The sequence below is a fragment of the Canis aureus genome, chromosome 3 (assembly GCF_053574225.1).
Source record: "Canis aureus isolate CA01 chromosome 3, VMU_Caureus_v.1.0, whole genome shotgun sequence".
Classification (NCBI taxonomy): Eukaryota; Metazoa; Chordata; class Mammalia; order Carnivora; family Canidae; genus Canis; species Canis aureus.
The window spans coordinates 40,139,688-40,155,424 of NC_135613.1; the positions used below are offsets into that span (position 1 = coordinate 40,139,688).

Below are 15,737 nucleotides of genomic sequence, written 5' to 3' on the forward strand. Positions count from 1 at the left end.
AGTTGAATTCCCGGATTTCAATCCCAATCCAGCCGGGGGTGGGGAGAAGGCAGAGCAAGTGGGCAACGCGAGGCAGGGAATGTTCCCAGTTGACACCCCACCCCAGCCCCCACAAATGTCACTGGGGAGGAAGGGAAGGAAGGGAGAGCAGGAGGAGTGGCTCGCGCTGGGGGGCGGGGAGGGGGTGGCCAGGGTCGCGTGACAGCGCGGATCGGAGAGTGGCCCCGGCGGGGTCGCGAGTCGCCGCCGTCGCTGGGCGCCCTGGGGGTGCCATCTGGGGGCAGATGCGGAGGGGCCGCGGGCCAGGGCCTCTGGACGGCAGGCAGGGAGCGGACGCCGTCCCTCGCGGGCCCAGGAGAGACGCGCTAAGGGGATTTCCATTAGTATCGCATTATGGGGATCATCGTCCTCCAAAGTCCTTCCTATAGAGGCTCTTGAATGAATTAGGTAAATGGTTTGCTCCATTTGTAGTTTCTGGAGAAGACATTTTCTCCAGGACTTTTGAAACTGAGCGCTTTAGGTCCTAGGTCCCTCTAGGAGGGTTTCCACCACGGGCGGACTCCTTTGGGGAGAACTGCCCAGTGGGTTAGTGAGGACAGGAGGGGGGAGGGAGACGTGCAATCGCAAGAAGCTGCACGATTTAGTTAAGTAGGAAAAATAGCTACGGAAAATGCGGTAGCTAAAAAATAACCTACGTAAAGTTTATTACTTTGCTTAGAGTCCTCTTCCTTGATCTGAGCAAATAAAATACAGGAGAGTTGGGTGGTGGTGGTGTTTTTCCAATTAGCGTTTATTACACTTTCTCAAAGAACTTGAAAGAACTAGTTTGGTGAAGTTTAGGAACAATAGTGGCTGTCATTACAAGCCGCAAAGATGCAGTGAACAGACCGGTAGATTCCCGAAGAGTTTGGTTGCAACATTAACTCTCAATTTTAGTGTCTACTTTATATATGTATATATAATGGGGTGATGTTTTTATTAACTCACTTCAGGAGGTAGGGAACACTGAGAAGGAAAGAGACCGGAGGAAAACTAGAGCAATGGAAACAAAAAAGAGAGAGGCGAGTTTAACTCTAAGAGTCTGGTCTTCAATGAGTCCCCAGCCCAAGTCAAATGCACCGCACATTTCTGGTAGCGTTAAGTTTATCCGGAATATCGGTGGGCCTGGTCTCTGTGCGCTTCCTAAGAAAGGACAGGCTTAAACAAAATGTTTTTCCTTTTGTGAAGGTCTAGCTCTTTGCTTTATTAGGTAGCCCGAAGGAAAAACGGATCCTCCCGATGTGATCTCCGGTGGGCTGCTTTAAAATCTGCAGGTGTGCGCAACATCCCTAACGCCACCGGCATCCTCGGCGCTGGAGGCCAGACCTGCTGGTCAGAGAAACAGAAGACTGGGCTGCGGTGTGTCCCGAGTACCCTGCCCTGGCACTTGAGCAGGCAAGGACTGGCATGTTGAAACTATCCTCCTGATGTTAGCAAAGCTAAGAGATCGGGTTTCCTACAAACTTGGCCACTTTGCCCCCCAGCATTCTCCATATACAGGATGAAAGGAACATTTTTATCCCTAAGGCTAAAATGTAGCCTTTAAAACACTCCTAGGATAGGGTTGAAAGCATGTCAAGGGCTCAAAAGCAAGCTTGTGTTGCACACAGGGCAAGTGCAACTTATCATGCTAAACAGCAAGAAACTTTGTAAAAGTTAGAATGGCCATTCAAAGAGACAGTTTGAGAAGGTGCTACAAAATAGTCGAGTAACCACAAGAGGACCAGAAATACTTGGGGGATGTATGTGTGTGTTCCCAAAGGCAGGGGAGTTGAGATTTGGTGTACTGTGTTTAGATGTTTTAAAGTTTATGGGAAGCAGTCCTTATCTTCACCCTCATGAAGCTGGCAGGTGATACTTCCCCGGCAAAAGACTCAGTGATTTGTTCCCCCCGCCCACCCACCCAGAGTTATGGGGTCCAAGACCTTTATAAAATCTGAGAAATCACAAAACTAACAAAATCTGCAGTTTTTTTTCTTGAGTTCATGACACAAAACACAGAAACCTTCAGCTCAAAAATAATGAGGGTGGTGATTTCTCTTAGAAACTCCAACAAAAGTTTGTGGAGATAAGAGCTGTGTTAGGCCCACTCTGTGGGGTGAGGGCTCAGACAACAAACTGGCACAAGCACCTAACTTCACCTGCGCTGGCACCCACACTCCCATCCTGAGTCCACAGACTGCCAGCTAAAGAATGAGAACTTGTGCACTTCGTGTGTTTAAGGAGCAAGGCTTCACACACACACACACACACACACACACACACACACATAACAGGGTCCAAACACCCACAAAACACAAAGGGGGGAAGACCTAACTTTGGCTGTTGAGGGGAAAGGTTACCGGAAGAAAAAGTCTGGGGACTTCCAGAAAGCAGTGCAAAGAGCCTTGGAGGTCTACAACCTGTCGGCTCCAGCGGCAGTCACTACATTCCCCCCGCCCCAGGGTCCCACAATGATCAGGGCTTTGGTTCAAAAGTTGGAAACTGCGGTTTTTAATTGGGGCTCGGTCCTGCCTTTCCCCCCTTCCTCTTTAGCGGCTCCTCTCTATAAGCGGATTTGCTTTTCCATGCATCGCTGGCAAGTCGCTTTTAGGAAACCTTGCCTCTGCAAAACCTTTTAAACGTGGTAATATATTGCAGTCTTATTAAGTCGCCTCCAGAAGTGTGTGAAAGGAGCTCTGTTTTCCTGAAAGATTCAGGAACTCGACTATCTGACCAAGGACTCAGCCGGGCCCAAGGAAGGTTTGGATTGATTCCACTCTATACTCATGTGAAAGTGGCTTTTTTTGTTTTTGGTTTTGCTGTTTGGTCTGGCTTAGTTTTTTAACGCCTAGGAGATTTTAAAGTCACACAATACTCTCCTCAAAAGGAAAAAAAACATTGAACTTGTTCCCTTCATTAGAAGACACCCCCCCCCCAAAGTCCCTTAGGGAGAAGGGGCTGCTGAGGTGGTGGGACCACGGATTAATAAGGGGAACTAGGCCGTCCCGGGCCAAGTTCCCGGGGCCAGAAGACACTGAGGGGAGGGACGAAGTTTCTCACAGGTCGCCACTAGGGCAGGGGGCCGGTGCAGAGAGCCCCTGCTAAGGTTCGGTGGTGCTGGGCATCCGATCTTTCTGCCAGGACAACTTGCCCGGGAGCCCCGCGGGTTTCGGCTTCCACCAGGAAAGTAAGGGTCGCTTCTGCCGCGCCGCCCCCTTCTTCCCCCAGGGCTGCGCGAGGCGGGTGCGGAGGAGGGGGCGCCGGGGGTCAGCTCGGGGCCTCGAGGGCGGCGCCGGGCCGCTGCGCCCCGCACCTTGGCCTCCTCCTCCCGGGGCCTCGCGGTCGTGACCTTGCCCGGCGCTCCCGCGCCTCCCGCCTGGTCCTTCCACCTGCCCTCGCCCCCGTCCCTCTCCAGGCCCGCAATGCGGGATCCCCGTCGTCCCGGTTGGTGCTGATGGAGCGCACAATTTAATTTATTTACTCTTAATTTGCCCAGTACCTTTGAAGCTGGTAAAGTCCGCGGTCCACTAGGGACTGGGATCAGGGAAGTCGTCCCCCGGACGCCAGACGTCTCGGAAAGGTCTGCGAGGCCAGACGACGCACGGTCTCTGGATGCTAAGTTGGCTGCGGGTGGGGAGGAAAGGAAGTCGCCAGATTTCTCACCTTTGGCTCCGGAAAGTTTTGAAAGTATAGGTACCATGGATTTCCTCCCTGGCACCTTACAGGGACTGTGTAGGAGAAGGGATGTGCGCTTGTGATAACGCTGGAGGGGTGGGAGTCTTCACCTGCTGAAGTTTCATTCCGCCGCCACAAAGGGAAGGAAGAAGGCAAGCAGGTGGAGTAGAAGGCAGCGCACCCTCTTTTAGGGATGCATTTATTTAGGATATTGTGTTCATCAAGCTGACCAAGGATATCTGGAGCACTCACGCTAGCGCTTGGAAACAATCAACTTTTCTCCCAGCGCTCTCAGTGAGGCGCTTTCTGTCCCAAATTGAACTTAACCCCGGGCGCCTGTAGCCCTCTAAACTTGATGTCGCCGGCCACTCTGGGGCGTCCCAGGCCTGCCAGCTTGGTCTCTGCGCTGGCCCTTGGTGGAAGAGTTAGTGCACCAGGGCTTCAGGTGGCACTGGAGGAAAGAAGTGGGACATGACTTTCCAACAAGCAGAGAACTGAGCCAGCACCTATCTTGTTCTGGAAAAACACCTAATCTCCACTTCCTCTATAAAGCTTAACTGCAGCTCGCCTCCAATCCCAAATTGCAAACACTAGTGGAATTCCTCCCTGAAGCATTCCATGCCTATGACCCTTCCTAAAGCCTCGTTCAAGTCTGCACTCTGGGGGTCATTAAGAGAGGAGAGAAATCCAGGATGTCGCTTTTCCCCTTTAAACTAATAATCACACAAAGGGAGCACGCCAGAGATTTGGGGTTGTTTTGACTTCATAGTTCAATGACAGAGGCTAGGCCTAAGGTAACAAGTTGTACCCGAAAGAGTATCACAACAGAAACAGGAGCTGATGCCTTAGAAACTTCTCTCCAAAGGGGGAAAGAAAAAAACAAAAACAAAAACAAAACTTGGCTTCCTCCCACCTGCATAGTCAAAACACACATTAGTAAGTATACATTCAACATATAGAGCCAATGTTACATATTTGCATTTATCTGATCAAGTGGAGAATTCTCCAGTTTCCCAACTACTGTATGTATGGGAATGGAGTTTTGGTAGGGAATGTTCTGGCCTATTCTTAATAATAATAAAGACTGCTGAGCTCCTCGCTTTAAGCTGACATAAAAGCCAGATAAAATAAAGTGCTTAGAGGCCTTAGTTGAAATCCAGGAGCAGCTCAAAGATTCCTCTATTATATCTAACGTTGCTTTCCCTGTGTTTACATTAGAGTCATAATAACCTCTAACATTTATTGAGCTGTTTGTTACATGTGCCATGCTCTGTTCCAAGCACTTTAATATGATAACTCATTTAATCCTGACAACAGCCCTATGAATTAGTTGCCGGTATAATCCCCATTTTAGAAATGTGGGAAACTGAGGCACAACTAAAGCAAATAATATGCCAATGATTACTCATCTAGTGCATTCCAAAACTAGCTAATGGTTTGGCTCTAGCACCTACACTCTTGACCACTCACTAGAGAGATAAAGGGGGGTGCCAAACAGTGGCCCCTGCCTGTCTCTGCTTAGAATTGTTTTCTGAAAAAGTAGATGGGGAGCAATTAATCCTATTAATTCAGTAGATCTAGACAGCCAATCTGGTACAGAAGAATTCTTACCCACTAAAAAGTTATGTTTTCTGAATTATCCAAGCATTTAATACATTTCATATACAGATTACAAGTAAACAAGAATACTGAAAAGTGTTCCAGTCTCAAAATCCTTTTGGCTGACCCTTTCTTCTCCCCTCCCCTAAAAAAAATATATATAATTACAAGATTACATTGTCATTCTCAAAGAGCACTCATTATATGCTATATATACTTGGACAATAGCAGCTCTTAATATAGACACAATCTTTATTGTTAAGGACTCAGGCATACTGGACTCATCACTTTCATCACCACCAGTCTTAACAGATGCCACCTGAAGAATGTGACCTCTTTTTCTCTCTATATTAATACATCCCCCACCCCATCATCATTCCCTCCTAAATAGAATCATGGAGTGTCTGTGTGTGTGTGTGTGTGTGTGTGTGTGTGTGTAGGGTGGAAACATAAAACACAAAACTTAGAAAGCATATCATTTACCGCCTGCGATTTTACAGGAGAGAAAAGAAGGCCATAAGGAAAGAGATTTGCCCAACCTCACACTCCATTGTGTCTGAGACCCAGGTCTCCCCGCTCCAGCTCAAACCTCTTCTCCCAAACCAAACTGACCGCTAGAGCTCATAAAGATATTTAGATCAAGAGCACGCTTAAAAAAAAAAAAAAAAAGTTTTAACAACCCTTTTTTGACCCAAGATATATAAAGAAGGGGCTGTCTTACGCCTTTCTTCCTTTCAGATGTGTTCCTGGAATGTCTTCACCAGATGTTTACCCAAGAAATTACAGTCGCTGAGTCTTCAACATGTGCGTGCATTTTAAAAGCAGCATTTTAGATCTGAACCCAGTTAATGATTTTCTTTTCTTTCTTTTATAAAAAAAAAAAGAAGAAGAAGAAAAGAAAGAAAAAGAAAAAGTAAAAGGGGGTGTGTGTGCATTTTAGTTTTGCCTGCAAGTGCTCCGGGTCTTTACAGAGTCTGCGTTAACGTCACTCACTTTCACTCTGGGACGTGCTAGTCTCACAGTCTAGTTTTGTTCAGACTTTATTTTGCTCCAAGCTGCATTACAAGCCACTTGTCCACGCTGCACAAGGTGGGGGCAGGGGGTTGGGGTGACGGGCCCTTTTGCTCTTTTGCCCCCTTGGTGCGCGTGAAGCCACCTGGAATCCTTGCACTGGGCTCTGCGCGCGCGCACACACGTGTACCATGCATGTGTGGGGCCCAGGGATCCGTGTATACGCGCGTTGGTGATTTAAAGTGACAGGACCGAGAGCTGGACTGGAGCAGTGAATTATTTTGCGTGATAAATCAACTTGATTGTCTCCGCACTGTACTTCCATTATTCACCCGAGTGCTCGGTGGTTACGGCGGACGTGCACTGCGGCAAAAATGTCCTCGGAGCCGCTAATTTTGTGGCCACTGCGGCGGCTGCGGCGGCGGCGCGGGGGCGCGATCACGGATTGATTTTTCAAGATCACGTCTCCTTCAGTGCAACTCGCCAAATCGAATCGAGTTGACTGCAGAAGCCTCACTGGATGCATGTGGATTGGGTTTTGTACCTGAGATTTTTTTTTAAATACTTGTTCTTTGGAGGGAGGAGCCGAGCTGTTGGTGCAAGAAGGGAGATGTACCTTTTCTGTTTTATTTTCCTTTTAGGCTCTTAAAAAAAAAAAAAAAATTGAAAATGGCTACCAGCGCTTCCTCAGGACTGGGGAGGCCAGACCTTTTGCAGATAGGGAGATGATGCTTTAAATGGTCTTCTCCCCCCACCCCTTCCCTCCCTCCCTCACCCCCATCCTCCTCCTGTCAGCTCTGCGACAGCAGGAGAGAAAAATGGTCCTAGGCTCTTGTGCGGGTCGTTTGTCCTCGCTCTCGCTTTTTTCTTGGACATCTAGTTACACTCTTTTTTTTTTTTTTTTCTCCTTTTTTACAACCTGGTCCTTTTTTTTTTTTTTTTTAAATCTAGACTCAATTTTAAAAAATGTTTCCGGAATATGTTTGATTTGTTTTCTGCTTAGACACCAAGCGATGCAGGGGCTGAAGAGCAGCATGGGGTGGGAGTGGGGACAATCTGGTTACCAGATCTGTAGAGATCACCTGGGGCAGACGTAACCCAGTGGTTACAGACACCTTTTTTTTTTTTTTTTTTTTTTGAGGGATACAGTTAATTACCAAATTGATTACCAGATGTGTATTGGTGCCTGTTTGATTTACAAAAGCACGCCCAGAATTTCACTTGCTTGTATTTATTACTGCATTGCTCTTCTCCATAGCCTAGCAGAAGGATGATACCAGACTGATAATTTACATTGAAAATAGGGGATTCCAAAGACGTAGGAGACAGCTTTGACGTCTCACTTTGTTTGCAGGATGAAACCTGAGTGTGTGAGTGTGTGGCTGTGTGTGTGTGGGGGGGGACCTTTTCCATGTGTAAAGGTGGCACTGACATGCTTATCCTTGATTTTTACTTCTGAAGCTGATACAAAGCTGTGGTGGTATTTGCCAAATTGGGAAGATAATTGCAATGTCCATGCGTGAGTAATGACACAGTGTTGCATAATAATAATTTAAGCAACTGTGTCTTTGTTTATGGTGATGTAACTTTCCCAAAGTTTGTTTGTAACTTAAAAGGGTTTAAGTGCAGAGCGGATTGCAAATGAGTAGCTGCCCTGAAGAAAGTGCGTGTAATACAGTTCCCCCTCCCTGTGGGGTGTGGGGGTTCTGTACTTCCTATCTTTATCTGCAATCCCAACCTGTAGGTACCAGGGGTGTGGTGGAAACGGACCCCATTTTCCTTGGAGAGATTGAGAAGAAAGAGGCCAAGCCAATGACTTGACTTTCCCTGATAATGCCTGCCTGAATTGTCCATGATATGAAAGAACAGTCCTGTTCAAGGCAAATTAAAAAGCCAGATGCAGCAGTGCAGTGAAAAATCCAGCTCAGTTAAATGCGAACATATAACATAGTTGAAATACAGCTTTTTAATGAGCGTGTCTCAAGTAGTAAAAATGAGTGCAAATGAATTCAAAACCAACCACCCCATTTGCTCCAACATTTAAAACATACTAAGTTGGTCGTGTGTTTGGGTTGCTGTTTCACAGCCCATGATGTGTAGACAGTGTGCAATTTTCACATTATAATGACTCGGAGATAGAGGGGTATTTTAATTCAGTCATTAGAGTAGAGACAAATGAAAGTGTGTTAACATCTAGCTCCACAGAAGAGCGGCCTACCAGTTCAGAGGAAACCCACACTTTTGCTGGCAGCAACACCTCCACTGTCTGTTTTGCTTAAAGACCCAGATTCCAGGGCCTCACAGTTGGGCATAAATCTGATTTACAACTATAAAAGTAGGATACCAAAATGTATTAATTCACATGTGAACATATTAAAACTAACAAACACTGTTGGCCATTAGGCAGGGCTCTAAATTTGGAAATACTCCCCTAAGGTTATCTGAATTAATACTTTTTGTAATATTTTCTATATAACCATGATTTGCCATATATATAGAGACCCTATTCAGGCAGGAGAGTCAGCTTTTTAAAACTTTTGTGGTATCAAGTTTTTTGTTTTTAAAGAAAAATTACAAACTAGCCTTTCTTAATATACTTATTATAGGAAATGTTTAGTAAAACTGTTCATGTGTTGTTGCTTTAGAACTAAAGTGAACAGGCATTTCATTTGATGATACTTATAAATATCTGAATTTTATATACATTAGTTATGGTGTTTTCTTAACCGATCATGCTTTTATTTTTAAAGTGACATGATAGTAAAAAAAAAAAAAAGCTTCAGATTTTCTATATTGAGATTACTCTATCAGTAAAGTGTTTTTTTAATTTCAAATGATGATTGTGAGGCTAAACTTTCATATCCTAACCTGTGAAAATGGAGAGTTTTGTTTTGTTTTTTTTTTTTTTTTTTTGGCACTTCAAAGTTAATCCAATTATTTCATCTGCAGTCCATGGAAGCCTTTTTTTTTTTTTTTTTTTTTTTTTTTTTTTATGGAAGCCTTTTATTATTGTACCTAGCATACTCTTTAAGACAAATAGTAAGTACTTGTTATACATTAAAAAAAAATTAAAGCAAGAGACTTGAGCCAATTGAAACAACTGGAGTGATCAAATAACAATGTCAAAACTATATAAACACTTGTAAAACTATGGATTTGAGTCATTATTTACATTCAAACTTACAAAAGAAAAAGAAAAAAAAAGTATGACCTTTTATAAACTCTTCAGTAGCTTTCCAAGAAGGAACATTTAGCTTGGGAAATATGGGTGCCTGTATCATTGTTATCTACTGCGAAAAATTCTCACCTGGTCATATTACCAAAAAAAAAAAAAAAAAATTAAATACAAAAGCATTTTAAGTGGCACTTGATATTGATATTGTGATGAGTCTTTCAACTTTCTGTAACATAAAATTCAATTGCCTCAAACTTTGACTTCAAGAAACAAAATCAAATACTAGCTATATTTTATAGGTATTTAAGTAGCTATAATAGCTATATTTTAAAACATACTTTAAAGCAAGTATCATACATACTATATTTTCAAAATTAACTCAAATGTTATATTGTCACATAAGGATTAGGATTTATTGCAACTAATGTTCAAATAGAGACTTTCAAAAGATAGTCCTACTAATAAAAGTCATTGGATTTGGAAGGAGAGCAGGGAGGTAGGATGTGCCTCGGTAATATGGTATAACACAATATGTCATATGTTTTTACTGACCTGGAGAAGGCTATTCTGCTCTGGCCTCTGGCATATAATGTAACCCAGCCTTGCTTAGAGTCAATTGCCTCTTTGAAGACCAGATCACCACCTACTTTTCCAGCAACCCCAGAACCTGATATAGTGCCTGGCTTTGGTGGCATTCAATAAATGTTTTCCAGACTTGAATTTATTTGATAGTTCATTTTTTTTTTCTTAATTTTTAATAGTAAGTATAAATTTTTGAAGTGAATAGGACTAGTAGAAATACTTTGGCAGATGACCAGTTGGAAAAATTTTGTTTCTATCTGCTATCTCATGGCAAATTAAAATAGGTTTGATTTATTGTCTACTTTATAGCTCTTGGGAGGACAAGCAAACTCATAGGAATAATGTTAAAACCAGAAACACCATTCTTTGGCTTCTTTCTTGAAAAAGCACTTATTTTTCAATACACCAAAAATATACCAAGCACCTCAGAAACTTTAATTTTTCAACTCTTTGCCTGGCCCTACTTTTAACAAACTGGAGATTTTAAGCATCATCACTCTTTATAATGAGTTCTCTTTGCTCTCATTTTGGTTTTCTTTCCTTGGTAAATACAAAGTAAAAACTATGCCAAACTGCCAAATATTATTCAATATAAATGCCATTCTTTCCAACATTATTTCACTGAACAAGGCATTAGTAGTTGAATGAATCTTAATATCTGCAGTTAATCAAGGCGTTATTCTTGCATATCAAGGCTTGGAGTATTTTTCCAAACAACTCATTTCTGTACTCATGTGATCTAAGACAGAAACCAAATTCTTTTCTTCACCCATTAAAAATAGCGTCCTTCAGGGATCATTCATTGTTTTCATAGGTATACAATCTGCTGACACTGCACGACTCATAACTTTCATAGTGAAGAAAATAAGAGGTGTATAAAAAAGGAAAACAGTATCACTGTGTAATTTTGATTCTATAATACTGCATTATTTACATAAAGAATATTATATAAAGCCAGAACTAGACTATTTGTATCCCAATTAAGGAAAAACTTCACTGAGTCCCATATGAATTTTAATTTTTCTCATACAAGATAGTATACTATTGTGTGATATTTAAGTTTTTAACCTTGTAGATAAAGGGATAATAATCTATCAAAACTTTTAAAAAATTGCCATAATGTCATGGTCTTAAAATATTAATTGGCAAACCAATGACCTGGAGACATTAATATATCATGGTGATATATGGTGATATAATAATATAATATATTATATATATTATTATATATAATAATATAATATAATAAACCATGGTGAGTAGTTTTCTCAGTTTAGGGAAAATGGTGACCAAATATTTTTTATTGTAAGGAGAAGCATAGTATAGTATTCTCCAAGATGAAATGATGCAGATTTAAATATCTTTTCTTGCAGGTTAGGTTCTGGGACATCTTGTCTACTTTTCCCACTTAGAAAGCAAAGGGGAAAATTGAGATAATGGAGTGGAGAAAAGATAGCTTGTTTTGAACCTAAACAATTCATTCTCTACACTATTGTCAGAGTGGTTTTTTTTTTTTTTTTTTTTTTTTTTTTTTTTTTTTTTTTTTTAATCAAACTGATCTTGTCACAGTCTTCTTTAAGCCCTTTAATGGCTCCCCATTAATGTCAGGATAAAGTCGAAAATCTGAAAGTTGGTTACTAGGTCCAGAACGTTCCCTTCGTTTACCCCTTCAGCTTTATCTTAGAACCACTCTCCTACTGGTTTGCAGTACATTTTATTTCTTCTTTCAACCATCAAACCAGCCTTCCTCCTCCCATTCCCACTCCTCCCCTGGTTACTCTTTTGTTTATCTTTGGGGGCACCTGCTCTGGCATTCAAAAAACATTTCCAAAATGAATGAATGAAGACATAAATGGATAAACCCACATGCAAAATGAAATACACAGAATTATAGACCTTTAGAATTTTGAAGGCCTTGGATATCAACTATTTCAAAGATATCATTTTTCAGATGAGGGAACTGAGAGTGGTCCTGATAATTCACATGATTTTCAAAGAGCACTCAGTTAAATGGAGAACTGGGATTAGAATCCAAGATTCCTGGTGCTCACAAAATCAACTTCATAAATGAAACAAGTCATTAAAGATTTTGTTCAATTTTTTCTCCAAAGATAAACTATGATAGCTATATTCTCCTAAAAAAATTAAAAATAGAATTACCATATGATTAAGTAATTCCATTTCTGATGTATATACCCAGAAACATTGAAAGCAGGGATCTAAACATATTTATATACCATGTTCATAGAAGCATTATTTGCAATAGCCAAAAGGTGGAAGCAACCCAAGCATCTATCAATGGATGAATGGATAAATAAAATGTGGTATATACATAGCATGGGATATTTCTCAACCTAAAACAGAAAGAAATCCTGGCACATGCCACAACATGAGTGGCCTTGAAGACATTATACTAAATGAGAAAAGCCACTTACAAAAGGACAAACACTGAATGATTCCACTTATACAAAGTACCTAGTCAAGTTCATAGAGACAGAAACTAAAATGATGGTTGCTAGGCGTTGGGGGAGAGAAGGGAATGGGAAATTATTATTTAATAGATACAGAGTTTCAGTTTGGGATAATAAAAAAGTTCTGGAGATGGATAGTAATGATGGTCACAATGTGACTATACTTAATGGCACTGAACTGTACATTCAAAATGCTTAAAATGTAAATGTTATGTATTTTAAAATTAAAAAAAAGATTACCATTTCCCAAAGGGATCTGCCAGCATAGTTCCCTCTCTCCCTACCCTGCCTGATCCACAGGCTTTTTATTTTTACTTTTCTTCTGTCATGTTTTTGGTTGGCTTGTAATTTATTTGTATTTATTTATTTATTTAAACTTGTAATCTGATTCTTAGCCTACCAACTGGGCTTTGAGGCAAGCTACCTACTTGTTTTTGCTTGTGTGTCCAACACAACAACAAACCCAATCCTATAACTTCCCTTGCTGGAGTTCCCTTTCCTGATCCCATTTTGAGTCACCTTATGAAAGATAGAGGTCAAGAGAGGTGGGAGAGCTAGAGGACACAGGCTGGAAAAAAAGAGTTGAGACTCAATGTCCATGCCAACTGGGTTTTCCAGCTCCCATTTCCTTCCTCTCCACGTGATTTTTTGGGGGTGGGATATGATCTTAGGAATATTACAGTGAGTCTGAAAAACCTCAGGGTCAGCGGAGTCAACCTAAATTTGTTCTTTCTTTCTTTGTTGCGGATTTTCTGGGTCTATAGATACTGTTGTCGAGCTAGGCACATGCTAATTTACCAGGTACTGAACACTAGTACCACTAGCCCAGGGCACTAAAGCTATAGCTGAGGAGTTCCTAAAATAGTAATTTTAGAAGCTGCCATCCTTCCCACTCCCTCTGTCCTTATGCTGGCTGAAATTTCATCCAGGGATTGAGTACCTGGTTCAATGTGTCATAGTAAAGATTAGTCCTCTTCATGACAACCCTGGTCTGTATATATGTATGCAGCGGTGGTGATGGTGGTGGCAGGAGGTTATGGGTTCAGTTTTCTCAGACCTAAGAATGTCTGTGATGCTTTTGAAAATTGCTTCTTGAATTTGAACTTTATAATCATCAGAATATCATATATTTCATAAGTTTTGACCTTTTCTTTTTAAAATTATTAGGAAATTCAAAGTCAAATTGCAAATCAACCCTTAAAAAGTACATAGAATTTCAATGCATGTATTTTTAGAAATATTTTATTTATTTATTTAGGAGAGACACACACAGAGAGAGAGGCAGAGACACAGGCAGAGGGAGAAGCAGGCTCCATGCAGGAAGCCCAATGTGGGGCTCATCCTGGGACTCCGGGATCACATCATGAGCCAAAGGCAGGCACTCAACCACTGAGCCACCCAGGCATCCCCATTGCATGTATTTTGGATACAAATCGTGGCCTTGTTTCACCTTTTTTTTTTTTTTTTTTAAGATTTTATTTATTTGACACACAGAGAGAGTACAAGCAGGGGGAGTGGATGAAGGAGAAGCAGGCTCTCTGCTGAGCTGGGAGTCCCATGCAGTGCTTGATCCCAGGACCTGGGATCATGACCTGAGCCTAAGGCAGATGTTCAACCAACTGAGCCACCCAGGCACTCCTCACCTTATTTCTATCTTAATGGTGTTTTTCTCTGTCTCTCTTAAATACATAGTTAGTTAGTTAGTTAGTTAGTTAATCATATTTATCCTACCTCTGTTCAAGGAGGTTTTGGAATGGAGATTTTGTATATGCGCATATATATATATGTATATATATATATGCACATTATAGATATGGATATAAATTGGTATAGATAAACACATACACACAATTGTTATTGTAAAACCTTTTGGATAAATACAACTATCTATATTCTTTATTCTGTGCTGTATTATAAACAATTGTTGGTGGTATAGGCCTTCACGGAAGAGAAACCTAAATTTATAAGTTTCACATTCATGATTTCATTGAATTCTATCAAAATCCTGAGAAGTGGGGCTGATAATATTTACATTTTACTGAGAAGGAAATCAGAGGGAGATATTTTGAACTGCCCAAAGCCACAAAGAGCAGAGAATAGAGAACCAGTTCAGCTCATATAGCTCTTACCACCAAGGTAGAGTCCTAGACTGTTGCTCTCATCTCCACCCTCCCTTATTTTTCCTGAAAATTATCCTTTGACTGTCTGAACATGTTTGGGTAAATCTTTCAGGTACCAGCCTAGATTTTATAGACATCCCTTTGGTTTAGATAATTAACCGTTTTCTTTCTCCTATCTGATTCACTATTTCTTCACTTGCCCAGGCCTCTTTTCAGCTGTGATACCAGAGATAGTTATTCACTCCTTTCCCGTTCCTGCAAAATATCCTCTGCATGATGTAATGAAACTGGCACTGGACTAGGAATTAGTTCTTTACCAGCTGTGTAGCCATGAGCTAGCTACTTCACTCTGTAAGTTTCGGTTTTGTCATCTGTACGATGTGGTGACTGGAAACTTCTGAGCTCCCTTTTAGCTTTCCTTCTGTAAACTAGAAGCTCATACTTTGCACCCATGGCCTTAGTCAAGACCCAGTCTTCCTCTCTTTGATTATCCTAGCAGCTCAGTTGCATGACATTTGTGGTTCTTCAAGAACCTCTGCAATTTATTGTGGTGTGTGTCCAAGATAAGAAGGATGGATCTGTGGGGTGCAGGAAACAGGGAGCTGTCTTCAATGGGTGTAAAGTTTCAGCTAGGCCAGATGAATAAGTTCTAGAGATTTGCTATAAGACCATAGTGCTGGTAGTTAACAGTACAGTATTAAAAGGGTAGACTTACCCCCAAAGAGAGTAGTCTTTACCCTAAAATGAGAGTGAGGGGCCAAGGAAACTCTGGGAGGCATTGGATATGTCTATTGTCTTGATTATGGTTATGGTACCATGGGTGTTTGTGTATGCCCAAACTTATTAAAATGTATATGTTAAATATGTGCAGTTCTTTGTATATCAACTATACCTCAATAAAGCTGTTAAAAAGAAATGGGTCCATTTATTTACCTTTGATCATGGTTAGAGCCAACCAAACATTAAAATGGTACTTAAAAAAATTTGAAGCCTCAACTCTTTCCCAAGTCAGACATCATAGCCAGAGCTTTGGGGAGGAATATTAAATGAGTTGAATTCGGGCAGCCCAGGTGGCTCAGAGGT

The 15,737-nt window shown here is 41.5% G+C and overlaps 1 long non-coding RNA gene across 1 annotated transcript; it reads right to left on the reverse strand.

The window, feature by feature from the left end:
- Positions 1–772: 772 nt before the first annotated feature.
- Positions 773–6,274, reverse strand: LOC144310705 (uncharacterized). The gene is made up of 3 exons (XR_013376377.1): positions 6,017–6,274; positions 3,521–3,645; positions 773–1,365 (listed from the first exon to the last, which is right to left on the reverse strand). It is a non-coding gene; the product is annotated as an uncharacterized LOC144310705 (long non-coding RNA).
- Between the last annotated feature and the right edge of the window lie 9,463 nt (positions 6,275–15,737).